We start from the raw sequence: 6,000 nt of genomic DNA on the forward strand, positions 1-6,000 counted from the left end.
TATTTAATAAAGAAAATCAATGAAAGTGGCTGTAAAGTAGTTAGTGAGGCGTGTGTTTGGGACTCGGGTTGAATAGTGACTCCAGCGGGCTGGTCGATGAGCTCTAAGAGCTCTGGAAATCTAACCTAACCCTCAGAGTGAGATCTCTCTCACTCAGTGCTGCACCTTCCCTATGCTGGGAGACTTCAGTCCTTGTCTCCTCCCTCTGTCTCTTTCCTTCTCTCCCCACATCCCTCCCTTTGTCCCTCCTTCCCTCTCTCCTAGTTTTCCGCTCCTGCCTTCCTTTTCCCCATCCGCTCCAATCCCTCTCCCAGGTCTATTTGCTCTGCTAATCTCTCCCAGTCTTTCTCACTTTCATTCTCTTTTTCCCATCTCTGATGTAGCTGTTTCATCCCTACCCAGTTGGTCCTCTTAAGTTTTCCTGTACTTCTGGAGCCTTTCTCCTCCTTTAATTCTCTTCCACTCCTCTCAGGTATTCCTCTCATATTCCTAAATTTTCTTCTAGATTTTTTTCGTATTTGTCTTCACCAGCTAAACTTATCTCTTATTTCGGATTGGTTCCTCCGGACATGTGCTATATCAGTAATTATCCCTGCTCGTTTCCCCTTCACACACCCACGCTGAAGAGATGAGTGCACCACTCTCTTTCCCTAGTTGGCAAGTTTTAAACATTGGCCAGTCTTCAGGGATGCTTTATTTCACACCCTCTGCAGCTATTCCCCCCTTTTCTCCCGCTAATCTTTATTCCCTCTAATTGACAACGGAAATGTTTCTCCTCCTTTTCAATTCCTACTTTACAGTTTCCTTTGGGGTTTGTAAATAGTGGTATGTCCTTTTCATTTCCCTACCCCCATGTCTTTCCCTGTTTCTCTTCAGCTATTTTATTTACCCTGCTGCTAGAGTAATATTTCTTTCCTTAATAAGTTTATCTCCCTGTCTTGCAGCCCAGCCTATAAAATAAAAAAAGAAAGGGGGGGGAGAAAGAGAGAAAAAAATGGGTAAAAGAAGAGTTGAGCTTGTGGCTCTTTTCTGCAAAGTAACTTGGCTTCAAACTTCTGGTTTGGATTATGTGTCATTATCTATTTTCCTTTATCGCATCCCCCGTTGCCCTCTCCACCCCCCTTCGCTAATAACGTCTTTAGTGTGGTCAACGTTAAATACGGCAGATCTCTGAAAAACGCTTCCTCTCCAGCTCTCTGCTGGAATTCATTACCCGCCCCGCTCTTCCCACCGCGGTGCGCGGAGCCCCGCGGAGCCGCCGCCGCAGCCGGGGGGATGCGCTCCGGCCGCTGGTCGCTCTCCGTCCCTCCTTCTCTCCCTCCCGCAGCGCCCCCGAGCCGCGGGGACAGCGCTACGGCAGCCCCGGCCCTCGCCTGGGGACCGGCAGGTGCGGAGGTTGCTCTCCCCGCGCAGATCCGCGCTGCAGGGCGGCAGCTCCCCTCCGGCTGGCGACCGCAGCATCCCCTCCGCGGGGAGGAGGTCAGCTCTCCCAGCTGCTCTACTTGCCCTCATTGGTCCGGGGGCCACAAAGTGTGCTTTAGGGGCTGGTCCTTCTTATACTTCCCCCCCCGTTTTTGCGGTTTTTTTTTTTCCCTTTATTTTTTTTTTCTGGCCTTTTTCCATATTGCACCCTGACTGGAGAGGGATCTCTATGAGGGATCCCCCCCGGTGAAGTCACTCGTGCTGCCAGCGGTGACACACGCTATATGTGTTGCCTTTGTATGGTCCTGGTTGGACCACATGTGCTCAGCCCGCAGTTTATTGCAGGATTTGCTTTTCGTGTCTGTAGTGAGTGCTGGAATAAAAAAAGCATTTCAAAGGGTACCACTAGAGTTGACGTTTCAGGCCTGTCCTCAGGTTTTAAATAAACCTTAACTAGAGGAAATGATTGTTCCAGGTTGAATGGCCCTATCCTGTCCTTTGTTTCACTATTTGAGTTCTTAATGTTTTGGTTCTTCTGTGGCAATTCTTGTTATGAAGAAGTCTAGGAAGAAATTAGGAAGGAATCTAATTTATTATTGTCGTCTATGATAACTGAAACATTTTCATTGCTTTACATGTGGCTGGAGTTACATTTAGATTTTCTTTTTCTCTATAGGGTACACATGCGAAGTGAACAGAAAGGGCCTGATCCTGCCAGTCCCTTCTTGAGTAACCATAGATCTGGATCATTGTCAGAAACTCTTGTTGCTATCAGGGCCTCCGCTTGGTGTGAAGTCTGATAAAATGACCTTACCTGTTCCAGGCACCTATAAGGCTGCCCAAAACAAATGCTCTCACCTAGCTCACGTAATTCTGCTTCGCCCAAAGCATGCTGTAAGTTTTTTGAGCTAACCCTCTAATAGAAATAACTTTCTGCTTCAAGGAGGAACGATAGCTTTTACTTTAAACGTTCCACAGTACTGACAGATGTACAAATGGAAATGAATATTTGAGATAGTTTCAGACAAAATACAATCCATGAACAAGGCAAACAATATCATCACAAAAGTATTATTAACTAAAACCCATCGTGAAAGCGTACATTTTACAGATACTTGCCTGGGAACTTAGACTGTTAAATTCCATCAATATCTCCATCACCCCTGAAATTATTGCTCACCTATATCCACAGTGACCCCAAATTGTCAGAGAGAAAACCTGCCAGTTGTAAATCCACACGGGGCTACAACAGGATTGCAATTTATTATAAAGCAGAAATGTTACTGAAGGGAAAATTGGTGCCTATTCCCAAGCCCACACCTGAAAAGAACACACTTTCCAGAAATAAAGATCTTACAGAGGCTTGTTTAACATTTCTTCTGAGATAGCATCACCATATTAGGTAGATTATATTTATTCTGAATTAATTTTCACCCATTATCAATGATTTTCTTTAAATTTTGTCTTTAAAAGAAGACACTAATGAAATCCAACAACACCTTGGAAAAAATTAAAATACATACTTACGTTGCAGACTTTATGTGTGATAGTACACTATAGAATAGTCAAGACAGTGATATACTTTTTCCTTCTTTCTCAAAAATGATCAGCTTGGAATAATATTCTAGCTTCCCTCCAAAATGATTTTAATGACTGTAGAAAAACCCCAACATAATTTAAAAGAGGAAATGAAGGACTGCTATAGAACTAAATTTGAAAGTATGTTTTAATATTCTGAAAGACAAATATGGAATACATGTATTTTGGGGGGAGATCTTGTATGCGATGTAGAAAGAGCTTTCACACAAGTTTGTATGTACATTCTCTCAGATAACAGTGTTTACACAGTAGCTAGAGTCATAGGATTTTTGATCTTTTGGTCTACTTATTTTTAACAGAAAATTACGGTACTGCAAGATATGCATAAACAAGTTCAAAGAGTATCTGAAATTTATTCATAAAGGTAAAATCAATTAAAAAAATCTAAAATGCTATTGAGTATGAAGAACTGTCTGTAAAACACCAGATTCTAAAAAGGTGATCACAGGACTTTTTAATATTTACTCCTAAAATAAACTTGCGAATCCAAAAGATGCTCACCTGCATACATGATGCAGATAACTTCACCCCTTCAGTTAATTTCTGGTGGCGGTAATAATAACAAACATAGGAAACATATTTCACTCTTTTATCCTTAAACTCCTTTCAAATTAGCTCTTCATGCAGGCATCCTTCAAAATTAACAGTACCCTAGGAATCCCTATTTCCACCAAATAATTATTTTAAAACAGAATATATGTGCCATTTTCCTTTCTTTTTCAGCAGGTAGCTGTGAGTATTGATTGACAAGATAACCGTCAGTAGAAAGAGTGAAATAAAAAATAAAACTAACATATGCTGTAAGGCAACAAATAGATATTTTTACATTTACGCTAAAACATTTGGACTTTCTTTGAATAGGAAACCTTCATAAATTATTGAATTGCACCTGATCCAGTTAATAATAAAGTTAAGTACCGTCAGGTAAAATGCTGCTTTTTTTTTGTGTAAGATTTATACCTTATTCCCACAGACAATTCATATCCCCATTCCACATTTCTCTTGTTACCATAACATCATTCAAACTTTTATTTTGGGACTAGTGCAATAACTAAAACATACACGTATGTGTATGCACAAACACACAGAAACAATTGATCTGCACCTTGTTCATGCAAAAATATTTGTGTATAGCTATATATTTAGGTGCATATGAAGGTCTCCTCTGTTTTTTGTTTTGGCACATTAATTAGGGTAGCAGGATTCGGATACGGTTTAATGCTGAACATTCAGAATTTAACATTACCTGGTTCATCTACAACAGGATGAATACTGTCTTTATAGAGTTCATTCTTGACCTTACCTGAGTAAGTACTTTAAGTTAAAGTATGAGATGCACCTAGAGGGGTAATACATTGAGTTTAATAGGAAGACAGTTAATAACCTTTTTTCATCCTCATGCACTATCAATCATGGCTGTCACCAGTCTGCTGAATCAAAGCAAAAGTGTTCTTCACAGATGACTGATTAGAAACGCAAAATCACAAGATCCATCTTCATGGTCACTTTTATTATAGTCATTTTTAAACTGACAGCAACCTGCTCAGTTTCAGCAGACTGGGCATCACAAATAGTGTCACTCAGTGCAGCTAAGCATGAGAAGATGTTGGCTGGATTATACTTAAAAATAATTAGGCCCAAAGCCTTTTGTGGAAGCAAGAAAAAGGATTTTCCTGGTTCCAGCCCTGTCTTTTCAACGCCAGCAGTAGCCTATGTTTTTACAGTAGGTTACTATTGGAAAATACTTTCATTCTTCCCCTTCTAGTGAATTATTCAGTTTTATGCCCCTCGCATAGCTTTTAAAAACAATACTTTTGCTCATCATGTGTCCAGTCAGTTTTGATAGAACCACTCTTAAGCACAGGCTTAGTGTTATGTACTATTATTTGTACAGTGCAGTGATGAACTGTTGGTTTCCTGTCTTCTGAGGAATATTGCAAAAGCTAATTATCTTCTTAACTAGATTTGTTCCAATAACATTGTCTCCTGTTCAAATAAACTAGTGAACAGTTCAACAGTTTAAGGTTGTTTATAAACTAAATAGGGTCCTGCAAATTTAAAATCAAAATGGTACAGGCGAGAGGTGGGGGGAGAAAGAGGGAGAGAGGGAGAGAGGGAACACTGGTGCTGTAAGGTGTACACTGTTCTAGTGTGTTTCAGAAACACAGTGAAATCTAATACAAGAAAAAATATTCAGTAGTGTTGAAAAATGAAAGCTTTTTTTTTTTTTTTACAAATATGGTAAATACTGAAATTGCCCCTTGGCTTACAGTCTTTAAGCTTCATATGTACTAAGATAAATTGTATAAGTTGCTTTCTACTACAGAGGGTGTTTTATCTGTGTGAGAACTGTAGCATTTGTTCCTTAATGTAAATAAAAGCCTTTCACTCTACTTAACACTGGTATGAAAATAATAGATTCTGATTTGGAATTTTGATTCAAGGACTGATGGACTGAGAAGACAGCCAAGACTAATTTTTAAATTAGGTAGAAGCTAAATAGGCCTCCCTCAAAACTCTTCAAAATCTTTCATCCTTTTTAAAATTTAAATTCCACTTCATCCTGTGAACACAAAATAACATATTACACCAGCTGAGCACAATTTTAGAATTATCTTTAGAATTCCAGTGAAATGGGGCATCTGGTTTGCCACTTAACTTTAAACCCCAAAAGGTAGTCTTATTAGTAAGCCTGATTTGTGGGGCTGTGATCCCTTTACTGTGGCTCAAAGGACTTTAAGTAGCGTATATCTAGAACGTTCCTTTAAAACACACTTGCTGACTACAAAATGACTTCAGTGGGCTGCAGTATTGGACCCTTTTTGCTTGTAGTGCCCCTTCTCACCCTCCTCTCAAATGTGAGGACAGGACTTTTGTCAAGTAGGGCTCTTCTAAAAGGCGGTGCGGTTCATTTCTACCCTCAAGCCTTACTCTCGCTTTTCTTACTAGGTGATGAAATGCAGTATTATACAAACACGC

This window comes from Cuculus canorus, chromosome 2 (genome assembly GCF_017976375.1).
Source record: "Cuculus canorus isolate bCucCan1 chromosome 2, bCucCan1.pri, whole genome shotgun sequence".
Taxonomy (NCBI): Eukaryota; Metazoa; Chordata; class Aves; order Cuculiformes; family Cuculidae; genus Cuculus; species Cuculus canorus.